The sequence below is a fragment of the Zootoca vivipara genome, chromosome 2, assembly GCF_963506605.1.
Source record: "Zootoca vivipara chromosome 2, rZooViv1.1, whole genome shotgun sequence".
Taxonomy (NCBI): domain Eukaryota; kingdom Metazoa; phylum Chordata; class Lepidosauria; order Squamata; family Lacertidae; genus Zootoca; species Zootoca vivipara.
Window position 1 is genome coordinate 53030147 of NC_083277.1, and position 16017 is coordinate 53046163.

The window sequence follows — 16017 nt, forward strand, 5'->3', positions numbered from 1 at the left end:
ATGCCTGGCACTGAACTGGCCCAGGCCCAGTCAGTAGTCTGGTCCACTAACAGTGGCCCTTTAATAGAATAAAACATCAATAGTAGACTCCCACCCTGTTATTCAGAGTACTCTAAATGTTGGAGGATGACATCCAGGAAGCCTGAGCCTATGAATGCTTTCTTTATCAAACGTAAGGCCTACTGAGTTCAGTGGAATTTACTCCCTTATTTGGATTGCAGCCTTAATCTTTTGGAAGTTGTGTCAAGCTCTAACAGTGATTTCTGAGTGCAATGTGCAATGCCACCAGCACCAGAGTTATTTTCTCTACAGATGTGTATGTTTCAGAGACATATGCAGTGGCCTAGTGTAGCAAAGGGGTTAGAGGACCTTTAACTGTGGTCATCAGTCAGACAATATATGGCTTGTTGTTTGCATTAATAACTGCACAAATGTGATTAAGGTGGCCAAGTTTGCTGATGATACGAAATTGTTTAGGGTCATTAAAAGAGATTGTGAAGAGCTCCAAAAGGACATCTAAAAACTGAGTGAATGGGTAGTAGAATGGCAAATGCTATTCATTGTTAACAAGTGTAAACAATGGATGTCAGGGCAAAAAATCTGTTTCACATATACACACATGGGATCTCAAAGGATGGTGATTGACCTTGGGATCATAATGGATAGCTTGATGAAGATGTTGATCTAGTGTGTAGCAGCTCTGGAAAAAAAGTAAATTCCATGCTAAGGATCATTAGGAAAGGGACTGAAATAAAACTGTTGATATCATAATGTCATTATACACATCTATGGTGTGAACACATTTGTAATACTGTGTACAATTCTGGTAATCTCACCTCAAAAAGAATATTGTAGAGTTGGAAAAGGTTCAGAAAAGAGGAACCAAAATGATCAAGGAGATAGAGAAACGGTTGCAGCATTTGGGACTTCGTAGAAAGAGGTAGAAGTTTATTTCATTATGTGTGCCATGGAGAAGATGGGTATCTCCTTCTCATAACACTAGAACTTGTTGAAATGCTTAATGTTGAAAGATTCGGGGCAGGTAAAAAATAGTACTTCTTTGCACAGCAGAGAGTTAAACTATGGAACTCACTCCCACAGGAGGTAGTGGTAGTCCACCAAATTGAATGACTTTAAAAGAGGAATAGACAAATTAATTGACGTTAAATCTATCACTGGCTGCTAGCCATGATGACTATGCTCTGCCTCCACAGTCAGAGGTGGTATGCTTCTGAACTAGTCGCTAGAAACAGCAGGAGGTGAGAGTGCCGTTGTGCTCAGCTCTTCCTTGTGGGTTTCCCACAGGTATCTGGTTGACCACTGTGAGAACAGGATGCTGGATTCGTTGGGCAGGAGCCTGATCCAGCAGGGCTCTTCTTACGTTAACTTTTTGTGTGTGTGTTATCTATAATTTTTTAGTTTTTTCACATTATTACACTTGTTATAGCCTGCTCCTAAGCTCTAGTAAATGCAGTGCTTAAATTATGAGAGAAAGGGTATGGGACCCTTTAATGAAACCCCCACTCCACCCCTGGCACCCCTGTATTTCAGCCACTGATTAGAGTCAAAGCTTTTGATGAATAATTGGCTTGGGCCTGATCCAAAGATCTTCTATCATTGATCAGTTGTTGAGAGGGTGTGTGTGGATCCATTCTTCTGTCCCTGATTATCAACACTTCCAGAGCTGAAAGTGCTGATAGTCAGTTCAGAGCAGCTCTCAAAATTTGGCATAAAATCATCATCACCATTATCATCTAGTTGCTCTCATCATGGGTCAGATTTGCTGAGAATTTGTACTAGGTCAGCAGCAATATTTTTGGCCTCCTAGTGTGCCATCTTTTAACAGCAACAAAAAAATAAAACCTTGCATACCGAAGGAGAATGATAAAGAATGCCAATATCAGAAAAAATGATGGAGATGGAGAAACATAACATGCTAGTGAAGCAAGGGGAAAGCATTGTTCCTGAGAATGGCTCTCACCCCACACAAGGGCAGGTGTGAAGATCTGCCTCTCATCTGTCCCTGACACAACATAAAGAGTATGAAGTGGTTCTCAAAGTTCATGTAATGTTTATGTAGTTATTGAAATAACATTAAACTGCATAGTCCAGATGTTGTGTAAAAGACCACACAGTGGCCTGCTCAGAGGTTAAGTGTGGGCAGCAGGTCAGACAGTAAGACAAATCCTTGAAGCTCCCTGCTGGTTCTTCATGTGCAGACCAATACAGTCAAATAATAACAAACCCACAGCCATTCAGTACTGCTGATGGAAACAAGAAAATCAGAAACACATGATTTCAGCCAATGCCTGCTGTTTTCAGACTAGAAACCAGCAGGGTTGTTTGTTTGTTTGTTTTGCACTGTAGCTTCTAAGCTAACTCATTGTGAATAAAAAAGATTCATGCAAAGTTTATTTAAGCTATGGGAATTTCAGCAGCAGAGTCCATATAGCTTTAGTATACTTATAATTATGTAAATGTGTTTAGGATTGACTAAGGCACATAACTGCTTTTTCTCACTCCAGATTTTACCACTCTCACACCTTTGTGTGAGCCAGTGTGGTGCAGTGGTTAAGAGTGGTAGACTCGTAATCTGTGGAACCGGGTACGTTTCTCCGCTCCTCCACATGTAGCTGCTGGGTGACCTTGAGCTAGTCACACTTCTCTGAAGTCTCTCAGCCCCACTCACCTCACAGAGTGTTTGTTGTGGGGGAGGAAGGGAAAGGAGAATGTTAGCCACTTTTAGACTCCTTCGGGTAGTGATAAAGTGGGATATCAAATCCAAACTCTTCTTCTTCTTCTTTGGGTGCAATCCAGGGTCTGAGGAAAGTTGGGCAAAGAAATAGGAGTCTGTCCTAAGTATAGAAATAACTAATTGTGGTTAGACACCATTATTCCCTGTGCCTTTTTACTGCTGCTGCTGTTCTTCTATGTGACTTCAGCAACAACTGAATCACACTGGATGCTTGATAGATCAAAGTGACCTCCAACAAGGACTTGACATCTTCCTTCTCTTTATCCTTGCCAGGGTTGCTATTTGCAACCATGGTGTTAAATCTACATTTGTCAAGATACTCCAACTTGTTGAATAGAACTCCAGTAACACCCAGCATAGTTATTGATCTTTGAGCTTAGTCAAGAATACAACGCTATTGATACATAGAGCGCTACTCACAAACAATGTTTTTGTCAATCTTGCTTTCAATTTTCTTCCATTTGCAACTAATACCAAATATGAAATAAGCATGTTTGAATTCTATTACAAAACGTCTATTAGTCTTATTTCTCAACTACGCATGTACTTTCTGAAATATAAAAGCTTTATTACAGTATTACATTGTATACAGAGGGCAGAAATAGAATCATCTGGGGGCTGTTTTGCCCATCCCACCCATTAGGCACTCATTTGAGAGCTATTTTGGCCAGAGGCTGGTGTGGGGAAGACAGAAGTGGAATCACCTGGAAAATACATTATTTCAAACATGTAAAATGCAAATAAGAATTGCAACTTTTGCTACATTGATCATTTAGCAATATGAACCAGATGTGGAAAATTTTCAATCCCCTAACTTTGGTATTCTGATACCAGTCATTAACACCAATCATGAAAATGCTTAACCATGCACTTATTGATTTAACTGGGCTTGTGCATAAAAAAGACGGTGTGTGTGTTATAATATTGGCTTTTAAATTCTCCTTATAACAGAAAAGACCAATTATGCATCCTCTAATAAGTGTTTTATTTTAATGCTGATTCTAGTTTCACCTTTGACCTCTTTATAACAGATAACAGAGATATAGATGTAGATTACATACTTTGTTATTTAGATTTAATTAAGTTGCATTTAATACTGTACCACAACAGTATATTCTCTAATTTATTGTATAAGGATTATACTCATTATATATTTACTTTTACTAAATTCTGCAACATTTTTTTTTATTTTGAATACTGTAAAATTTACTCAGTAGTTATTTCAGAAACCCAATTTAGATACATATACTATTTTCCCTCTCCCCCCCCCAGCATATATGTTCTGCATTTATATAATGAACAGAATGAAGGGTACAGAGCTCAGTGAGGTTGCTGTGGAAACCTATTCTGAATCTTTGTGCTGCTGAAGTTCCCTATGATCCTAATATCATTTAGATTTGAAATGCAGTCCAGTTTAGATCTGCTGAAAAGTGCAAGATCCCATATTTGTGCAGAATTGACTTTAATTAACATGGTTCTAATGTAATCAACCCCAAGTTCCTAAGACTGAATTTTTAAAAATATTTTGTTGCTATTGCCAAGTTTGAGCAAAGTAGTACTTATTTCTTAATTAAAGAAAGATTTGGATATTAATAACTTTCCGCCATTCTGTAAAGACACTTCATGCTCTGGCAAGCCTCTGGTATTTTGCTCATTCCTTTATTTCATAGAACCATAGAATCATAGAGTTGGAAGAGACCACAAGGGCCATCCAGTCCAACCCCCAGCTAACAAGGTTCAGAATTGACAAAGGAATATTTGTTTTGGTTTTCTCACTGCCCATTACTGTATTTGTTCTCATCAGCTGTTTTGCCCAAGCCTTCATGGAGTTCGGTCTTACCGTCAGCCTGATGAAGACCAACATCCTGGGTCAGGACGTCACCAACACTCAATGTAGCAGCATTGGTGCCCACATGCTTGAGGTGATAGGTGATTTTGTTTACCTGGACTCCTCCATAACCAGCAACCTCTCCACAACTCTGAGATGGACAAGCATATTGGCAAGGAAGCTATGGCTTGCCTCTCTGAAAGGGTATGGGAGAATGTTATGCTAATAACCAATGTCAAGATGAAGGTCATGCTTGCGGGTAAGATGTGAGGAAGTTACACCTGCCCGGAGCAACACCTCAATGCCTTCCACATGCACAGCGTCAGGAAGATTTTGGGCATCGCATCTCAAAGATGTGCCCACATCCCCAGCATGTTCACACTTTCTTAGTGATGTCTAAGCTTGCTTGGCCATGTCTACATAATGGAAGATGGCAGGATCCCAGAGATGTGCTCTATGAGGAGCTGGTTTCAGGCACCAGGCCCATTGGTAGACTAGATGTGCATTACAAAGATGTCTGCAAACATGACATGAAGCCTGAAAACATTAACCTCACTGTGTGGGAATCTCTTGCAGATGACCGCAGTGCCTGGAGACAGTCAGTCAAGTTGTGTACCCACAGCAGTGACCAGAGGAGGAATGATTGCTGGGAGGGTCGCAAAGAGAAGAAACCATGGTCCATCTGCATCAGCACAACCAGACACCTTCATCTGTCCCAGTTGCAACAAAACATGACTCTCCTGTATTGGTGTATACAGCCACAGTAGGCACTGTAACTCTCCAACAGTTTTATCCAAAGGCACACTCTTCCTGAGATAGACATATGCCAGTCAACTCTTTGTTCTTCTGAAAGACTGCACTTCTTTAATATTTATTTAATTTAAAACAAGATTTTTTTGGGATTGATTTCCGATTTCTGAGAATACAGTACAAACAAACTTGAATTCCAGAATGTCCTTTGCTTATAGTTCCAACACTGCCTTCTACCGCTTAAAATAGTGTATATTGTAAAGATGCCATCACTAATGCAATTTCCATGTCTCAGAGGGCTGGGTCACATCAGTATCGGTGCCACTGAATTTCTTCCACATTGATTTAGTAGTGTGCCACACATGTGAATCATAGCAGGGAATACAGAAAATACATTTTTATTTTCAGCACAAAATCAATCAATCTCCAGGCACTAGTAGCTGAGTAATATAGGATTTTGATATTTAGAGACATGGTGTTGAACTGTATTATAAAGATGCAGCAGGTGTATTGAATTTTGCAGTGGATGCAAAGGTCACATAAAAATATTTTCTCATTATTGTGCTGTCACTTGTGCCTCTTTCACATGTTAGTCACAGCAGTCTTGCTCCTAAATTAAATATTCCATAGCAGTTATTTTTAGATAAATTCTTCATTATCCTGGCTAGTACCCTGAATGTAGAAGCACAAACCATTCTCTAAGACAATAGACTACCAAAATAAAACTATTAGCTGTATAAATCATTTATGTACCAATTTCACCAGCTCTCACAGAAATTATAGAAAAGAAAAGCAGCATAGAGCTCTTTGCAATCATTATTTTCAGGGCGAAAAGATAAGCCACAAGGAGCTGTCCCTGGTGCTGGCATGAACTAAGTTACGTACTAGTGACTTCACCAAATATGTAACAAACCAATGCTGCGTATTGTAATTCTGCTACTTTGATGGAAATGGAACAAACAAATAAATAAGAGCAACACATCATCTAATTGGGCAGAACCTTTAGGAAATTCTTATGTATTCCTGGGATCAGATATAGGCCTTCTGTCTTGCTCCATACAAATATTGATAAGACATTTTAAATGAGCAAAAACATATTTTCCTGCAATAGTAAAAAACCATGTTATTGTTATTTGAAAAAGGCATGTCTTTATATTATATGAAATGTGGCTGATTTTTTTTAAAGAAGCTTACCACTATCTTGATACAATAATTGGCTCCTTCAAAATTTATTGATTGGCTTGATTGGTCAAGAGCACTGATTTAAGCAGCATGTGGCCACCACTGAATCCAACCTTCCTTTTTGAATCCTGCACATAGTGATTAATAGGAATTAAAATATGTTTAAAGCATCCAAGGCCAAGATAAAGCCCATTCTGATTTCATGGAATATAATTAATGGCATTCAATTAACCCACCTACTTAGTCATGACTAACTTTAGTATTGATTTCTACTTTGATTAGGCCAGATGTGGAGGTTAAATGATTATGTCCATTTTAAAAAAATGGTAGTATTGTATTTAGTGGATGATGAAGAAAATGAGGTGGGGTTGTTGTTGTTTTTACATATTTTGTAAAATTCAAAATTAAGGGTTGTCCTGTTCCTGCAAGAAAGTTTGCTTGCACAACAGAACTTCCACTGCCTCTCTCCTCTTTCCCCATGCATCTGAAGTTTTTACTGGTGGATGCCAACCCCTTGGTTTCACGTGACGTAGCTATCTATATTTTACAGGCCCTTAAACTCAGGGCCGCTTTCCTGACCAACCAGCCAGGCCCTAGTCCTATGTAAATTCCTGTTATATTTTTAGCCAACACGCATTGCTTTTGCCTTTACCTAACCAGTTGCATTTACCTGGATTTTATATTTAATGTTCTAATTGTATTTGTTGTAGTTTTATTGCTGTGCGACAGTTGCCTGTCTGTTTGTACTTGTGCTATGGCCATACGGCTAATGCAATAAATGTTGTTGTCCCCATGCATCCCTTGAGCCCCCTCCCTAAACATGTTTTAGAAGGTTAGAGGAAACCCCAGAACAGATTTGGGGTGTGCCTGGGGGAGGAAAGGGAAGTTCAATTTCATCAGAGCAAATTATTGTGTGAAAAACAAAACCCAAAACTTCCACTGCTGCAGTAGTTTGTATTTGAGTGAAATCTTTATTATCAAAAATATCTACAATTTGATTCAGATGCATCAACAGAAGGAGATAGTATGTCACAACAGTGCAGCCTCAGCAGTAATTAGGCATCAAAACATTTAGATGACCCCTGAACTAAAAACTGGAAATTTGATATAGACCTATAATCAACTAATCTGTAGTCTTGAAATAAGAAAGTTCTGTAAGAATTGAAAACATTTCTGCTATAGAATAGCAAGAATTCCCAAACATTCTGAATCACTTGATGATGCTATTGAGGGAAAACAACCTGGATTGAAAATGACTACTACAGAATAATAATTCTGCACTTTGAAGTTGAAACAGATGTTGTGAATGAATGTAACAATACCTCCTGCAGGGCCATTTTACACTTACCGGTAGATCCCCCTATCTGAATGCAATGCGTTCTCTTATTTGTCCAATCTCTCCCCCTTCCCCCCTCCTCCTGCCATGGTTTCTGGACCAGCAAAATGCTAAAAGGTAATGCTTGTTTAAAGTTGCTTGTTTACAGTATTACACACAGGTCCAGCTGTTTGGATATTTCAATCTGCAGAGTGTGCAGATTCCTTGTGTTTAAATATGTGAATTTTCTTATAATGAGTGTTTAGATAGTGGGATCCACGCATATGAATTTCTCTTACTCAGGGATGGCCCACTCAAGGACATTTTCAGTAGAGGTAATGCTGGGTGAGAGTTCCTTTGGGATAGGCAAATAAAGTAAATTGCACTGGGATAATTGGGAGGGTTGTGGAATAGATAGGAAAGAAGAAATGGGCACTAGAGCTTCTGGGGAGTCCACAAAGGCCTGTCGTCATACTCACAGGGGACCCCCCCCCAACACCTTTACTGAAATTAAGCTTGAAAGAAGCATTCTATTATAGTCAATAGAATGGGTTGTGTTTGGCTGTAGGATGTGTGTGGTGCCCACAACAGTTTATCGGGTTTGCAGGTGTGCCTATGGGTCCAAAAAGAATTCCAACCCCAGGTCTAGGATGTTGAAAGAAATTCAAATAAGGAAAGGATGCATTCATTTTTTGCATGGTAATTCAAGATGGTAGAATTAGTTTGATAATTTTTGAGCACCATTGTTTTACCTCTAGTGTTAAAACTTGGCAGAAAACTATAACACTGGAAGCTGACTTACAGAAGGTCAGACTATTTGGACATCTAGCCCAGTACTGTCTACTCTAACTAACAGTAACTAATTTATAGATTGGGTGAGGAACCATAGGTGTGAAATAATTGAATTTAAGAACTTATTAATGTATCATATCATGTAATTATATCATGCCCTTATGCCAGTGAGTGCAATGTAGTATACATAGTTCCACACATGCTATTTTGACCTTATAACAAGCTGTGAGGTAGGTTAGGCTGAAAGATAGTGACAAGCCCAAAGTAACCAAGAGTGCTTTTTGGCCAAATGGGGATTTTGGAGAAAGGTGTAACTGGAGGGCACCAAACACAAAGGAAGAAAGGAGCAGACCTCCAGTTACACTCAAGTGAGTTTGACTGAGCCCAGATCATTTCAAATAGAACTCTCATTTGAAGGCCTTCTTAGACCCACTTAGTTGTATTCTCCAAATTTTGTTGCACAAGAAACAGATGACAACACTAGATTTAAATCTAAATTCAAAGCTATATACACCATGTAGCCCCAGACTAATGGTAATTTCCAAAGCAATTGGTGATATTTTAAGTGGAATGTAACAAAATTCCACTGAGCTGTGCAAGCTTCCCGTGTGAGCCTAAGTAGTTATTTGGATTCTGGCCAAAATTTCTAGTAATAATTCCCTGCACATTTATTAAAACCTTTAAGTACAAATTAATTCCAATATTCAACACTTCTTGGGACACAAGAACAATGTTTTAAGTCTTATGCAGAGTAGCTCTCTCAATATGATTTCCTTGATTATTCACAACTGTCATTGATAGCTCTTTTAGCTATCGATTATTCCCAGTATGTGAAATGGAAGTCACACCTATCTAGCAGGATGGAATCCGAAAGGAATATTCTGTTTCAGAGTGCAAGGTAACTTGAACTGAGCCAGGGTGGTGGAAGTGGATAGTTCTCTGTTTCTGAAACTGATGATAGAGCCAGGTTCAGGGAAACTCCTGTTGGCTTGGGCTGGTGGTACTTCTTTGCCTACACTGCCTGCCTGTGTGCCTTCTTGCTTTCTTCTTGCTTAACCAGTGTCATATATATAAACGTGTGGGGTGGATTTAAATTTAAACAGTTATAACAAAAGTGACAAACGTTTTGCATACTCTCTGCTCCAAATGAAAATCCCCCTTAAATGCATATGCAGAAGTCATGCTGCTTTCAACTGTGAATTATTTTTGCATAACTGTATATTGGATTGCAGTCTAGAAATACTATATAAATTGTTGATTACAACAAAAGGAACAAGAACAAAACTGAAAATAAACAGTTCTCTTTTACACTTTTGACCCTTTCAATTTGTATTACATCTGAGAAACATCATAAAGAATTTAGAGAAACATGACATACCAGCACATATTTATTGCTTAGAAAGATTTTCTTGTTAATGTATGGGTTTTATTTCCATCTAAAGTTGATTTTCCCTTGGAGCAAGGTCAATATGTCAATTTGCTGTGAGATTGCTTGACCTTATTAGCTTGAGTTCACTCATAACAGCTGTTCCTTGTTACCTTCTAGAGAATACCATCTACAATTACAGTGGTACCTCTGGTTAAGAACTTAATTCGTTCTGAAGGTCCGTTCTTAACCTGAAACTGTTCTTAACCTGAAGCACCACTCTAGCTAATGGGCCTCCTGCTGCTGCTGTGCCACCGGAGCACGATTTCTGTTCTCATCCTGAAGCAAAGTTCTTAACCTGAGGTACTATTTCTGGGTTAGCGGCGTTTGTAACCTGAAGCGTTTGTAACCCGAGGTACCACTGTACAGCATTAAAGGAAAATATAAGGATTGAAACTCATGTAGGGGCTGATTGGGAGCAGTTGCAAAGAGTATTTTAGTTAATAGGTAATCTTTTACTATCCTTAACCATATTTCAACCTGTCAAACTCTTAATTTCCTTCAAGAGAATCTGCTTGTCCTTAGGGAATAGTTTAGCATATGTGCCACTTGTCATATTTGCAGGTAATAGTGGCTGTGCACTTTTTCTGCAGTGAAGAAACAGAGTGTAGTAAATAGTTCCTTTGAAGATGGAGTAATTGGCCTTTGCAAAACTGAGACAAATAAACCTATAGTAATTCCATTATTTAAATCTGGTCATCACTTATGGACTTGAATGACTTCTTTATATGGGAAGTTATCCTAAGGTAGCAGTTCCTTAATTTTTTTTAGGTATAAAGGCAATTATAGCTAGTGGCTAGAGAATTCAACCTGAGGAACCTGAGTTCACATTATGCCTCTGCTGTCGAAATTGGTGAAACGAGCTGTAGCTCAGTGATAGAACATCTGCATTGCATGCAGAGGGTCCCAGCTTCAACCCCAGACATCTCCAAGTAGGGCTAAGAGAAAGCGCCTGTCTGAAACCCTGATGATAAGTGTAGACAGTTTTGAGCTAGATAGGCCAATGGTCTGACTTGGTATAAGGCAGCTTCTTATGTTCCAGTGTATGGTTTCAGGTCTATTACTATTTCACTGCCTCAGTGGTTCTCCATCTGTAAAATGGGAATAAAAGCCACCTGAAATGTATTTGCTTTTTTCATGGGAGAATAAAGTGAATTACAGGATAAAGCTAGCTGGAATTAAGAACCAGGGCCCTTTATTCATTAGGCAAAGCAAAGTGTCACCAAATGTCCAAAAGTACATGGCAGAAATGGAAGCTGATGGCATTTTAAGCCCACAGTGGCCTTCTGACTACTGGAGTTCTGGCTTGACTACTAAAATAGAGAAATAGTAGGTTTGTTTTCTGGATGAAATGCCATCTATTCCCTTCCACTCACACAGCACTATGAGTTGTACGGTATTCATGGAAGGGCACTCCATATGAAGTGCACTGAGCTCTTTCCCTTAACCCTCAGGTGGGTACATGGGTGTCAGGTTAAATGTAATCCACTTTGCCATCACCATGAAGGGATGTGTCCTAGAGGCCTGGAAAGGAGCGGAACCCCTGAATATGTCTATGTGAGGCCTGGAAAGGGCTTGCATTGCATACACCGCAATGGGTGCACAGTGGAGGGAAGTGGAAAGGGAAGTAAATAATTGTACACAAAGTTTGAAGTGGAATGAACAGAGATATTAAATTGATTTTTGTGTGAGTGTAGATATATGAAATATGTCTAAGAGGTTGACAGCATTAGAGTGACATACTTTACTACTAAATTACGACTTTATGTTTGAGAAGGCATACATTGGATTGGTCTCTTAGAGATTTGTGTTCATTTCTGAGGGAAACTTTCTGTGGCACAACTCTCCAGTCAAATATGGGGTGGGGAAATACTTAATTAAACTATTTCACTGTTGCTCATTTGCCTATGTCTGTGTGTGTGTGTGTGTGTGTGTGTGTGTGTGTGTGTGTGTGTTTTCACCACTTTTTGGCCCATAGGTCCCCAAAGCAGGAAGTGACAGATTATTGCATTTAGTGATGTTAAATTCTCGAGAATAATCTTTTGCAGAATATTCTTGAGAATATTCTTGATTAATGAGAATATTAGAGAATTTTCATTTAAAATAGGAGAATATTCATTTTTAATGCATTGAAAATGATATAATTAGTTAATATACATGTTTATTCATGGGTAAACGTGTTCGGATGGCAAGCAAAAACTGTACAGATGCTTTTATTCAATGGAGCAATGCAGTTATTCACATTCTTTGATTTTTTGCACCAAACATGAAATTGAAAATTCTACGTCAGTAAGCCTGCCACTAACCATATATTTACCATCAACTTTGAATTATAATTATGTTGTGTATGCATGAAATGTAGCTTTAAAAGTAAAAGGAATATTAAAAAAACCTCAGGTCCGCTACATGAGTACGTTCTTTAATAAGCATATCTACATGGTACAGTATTTTCAGTGCAACACTAATAAAATCAATATAAAGTTTAAAATAAATGCTATTATTTCCAGAAAATAAAACTCAAATAATCAGTAATGACAAGTTCCATAACATCGGAAATGCAAATTACTATCTGCTTAGACAAGTAAGGCAACACACAACATATTTATCATTATAACTGATAAATTGTCACAGAAAAGAAATTTATTAAAATAAAATAGGCTTTAAGGCCACTTCACATGATGTTACACATAACTGTATAGGCCTAGGCACTTTAAGTGTATAAAGCATTAAAGCAATTTTCTGTATTAAAAAAAATCACACTGTATGGCCAAGGGTATAGAATTGCTAAGAATAAGGTCACACCAAAATAGAAAAAAAGGCTATTACATATAGTTGAAATACATACAAATTCAAATGTTCATCAAATTAAATGAATAGCATTATAAAATAATAATAATAATAATAATAATAATAATAATAATAATCCCAAGAATGTGAATGTGAAATTATTTATCTGCATTAGGTTGTGGCATAATACTAATTGACTGGTGTATTTAGCACACAACACAAAACAGATAGGTAATTTGTAATTAGATCAAAATCAGGTTAGAGATAAAAATATCATGCTAATTGGCATGCTGAATGGCGCATAGCAGGAGGGCCCTGTAGGATACCTAGAGCACTGTCTTCCTGTGGATTTGCTGGTTGACAGTGAGCAAGTCATTTATATGAAATATAGCACTTGGGATTCTGATACAAAATAGGGAGTAGAGATAAAGAAAGCAATCAAGAAAAGAAAGCAATTTGATCTTTACAGCAAATGGCAATATAAGAATTACTCTCCTTTTTGATTTTTTTTAAAAAAGAATCCTCCACAAATAATAAACAATACTTTTTAAACTAAGAAACAATTGAACAATGCGGACACATGTTTTCAGTTATATATAGACTGAAATCAAAAGACTAATAATTAAGTGCTCACTTGCCTCTAGCTACTTATTATTCTTTTTTAAAAAAATTATTAAATATATTTTTAATTTCAAGTAACAAAATACCTATACAAGGAAAACAGAGCTTAGTAGTTGTATAGAAAAGAAAGAAAAATAGCGGCTGATAGTACATTCCGAGATAGGCATTCAATTTAAAGTGCCTCTTCATAAGGTGCAATGAATTGGTGGAGAGTGAAAGCCATGTACCAAGTTTACCACTGCACATCAATATTCCTTTTGTGAAATGGTTAGTTTGTCCATAAGCACAATGTCCCATACTTGTGAAATCTAGGCTTCAAAAAGATTTGCATTTAAAATTTCCTAATTTTTGCAATCACTAATCTAGTTGCAGTTAATAAATGAGGATGAGGTTATGTTCTTAATCTGAAGAGTAAAATAAGATAGTAGGGCTAATTTTGGGTCTGGTTGTGGTGAGTGTTCCATCATTAAGTGCTTGAAAACTTTTTCTGAAAAGGGTATAATTTGGGGGCAAAACTAGCACATGTGTACTAGATAGCTAGGTAAACTGCATTCCCACCAGCAAAGGTTGGATGTGTTATGATGAATTATATGTACCGTAGTCTGGCTGGGCACATGTACCAGCAAAGTGCTATCTTTAAAGTATTCAGCACAAAATAAAGATGCTCTGAATTCCAAAAGGGGTTAACTTCAACATTCAAACTCCCTGCTCCCTTATCCCTCCCCCCAACCTTCCCAGCGGATAGCTTACACCTATGGTTGAGAGCGGAATAGTCTGTATTTTCCTTTATGAGCCAAATGCTCATGAGCTAAGGTTAAATTGGGGGACATTAACCCCCCACCCCCCCAGAAACAGAAAATGTTCTACATGATTATATTGCAAACAAAAATAATAGAATAATAGCCTGATTCCTGTCCGTTTTGGTTATAGAGCTCATTGTTCTTGGTCAAATTTAGTGTTGGTAATTTCAGTAGGACCCCAGGCAGAGAAAAAAAGCTATCTGTGTGTTGTTTTTGCTGTTGTTGGGTTTTTTGCAGGTGTCTTTGTCGCCTTATTTTTCTTTTGTTTGCTGCCAGTTTCCTTCTTCGAGTTCTGTCTCTTCCTCTCTCCCATGCCTACCTGTACTTCTCTCAGATATTTGTCTTCATTTGGTTGCAGTCTGTTGATTTAATAATTTTTTAGCATCCAATTGTGTGGAGGCAGCTTTAGTTACTCCTTCATAAGTTATTAGGATTTTGAATGGGTAACCCCATTGGTAAATTTTGCCTGTTTCATAGTGTGCTGCTGTGTAATTTAAAGTTCACATCTGCATTGCAGCCTTCCTACACAGAGATCCTGGTGGATTGAATTTTCCATTATTATTTTTTCCAGTGTTCTGAACTTGTGAAATAAGTCATGTTTAATTATGAAGGAGCTAAAACTCACAGTTTATTTGCTTTGGTCAGAGTGCATCCTGTTGATACAGCCTTCTTGTGTAATGGCACCATGAAGTATTTCCTTTATCCAGGACATAAAAGCTTCAGATGTCTCCAAAGCTCTCTGGAGCCTCTCAAGAGCATAGATTCTGGCAGCGGTCCCAATTTTGCACATTCTTGATCTGCAATCTGATGTCAGATTGTGTTTTATAACAATTAGTCTTATGACTAGAAAGTAGTGGGAATTACTTGAGCAATGGTTTGCATTTCTATATACCACCTTCATGGCGCACACACCAAAGTACTGGGAAGAAGTTCCTACAAAACAAATCATTTCTGTAGACTTTAGCTTTGTGCTAAGTTAAGATATAGAAGGTTATAGAAAAGTAAGAGCCCAAATAGAAAAGCAAGGGCACTAGAATTTTCTTCACATCTAGAGATGGATGCGCCTGGCTGAGTATTTGAATGTTTTGACATCTAACCTCAACTGCATTAAAATGTCAAAATTGCTCTCTTTTTCATATGTTAAAACTATTTAAAATCGCATTGTTTTGCTGCTGTTGAATTTTAAATTGTGGTTGTGAACACATTGCAGGCAGATATTTCAGGCATCATTCTCTCCTAATGATGTATATGTGGTGTAGTGATTAAAGACCTGGGAGACCAGAGTTCAAATCCCCACTCAGCCACAAGGCTCTCTGTGTGACGTTGGACCAGTCAGTGCCTCTCAGCCTAAACTACCTCATAGAGTCCTTGTGAGGATTAAATGACGAAGGGGAGAACCATATACGCCACCTTGAGCGCCTTGGAGAAAAGGTGGAATATAAATGCAATGCAATAAATAAGAATTATAAGAATTTTCCAAGCATGATTGTGCATGTGCACATCATGTAGTTTCCTTTTTCCAGTAACTTTGAAGGGGGAGTGCCATGCACCTAGGGATAATAGAGCCTTATTAACTGTATTTCAATCTGCCGCAGTTGGGGCAGATTTTTTTTTAAAAAAAAGAATGAACCATAGTAAATAACAACTGTCCAATACTCAGTTTTGCAGTGCTAGGAGTCCGAATGCTTTGAAATATTAGGCAATCACCCAAGCATTATTAATGTGCATCCTTGATTCATCCTCAGTGGGCTTGTGCAGGAG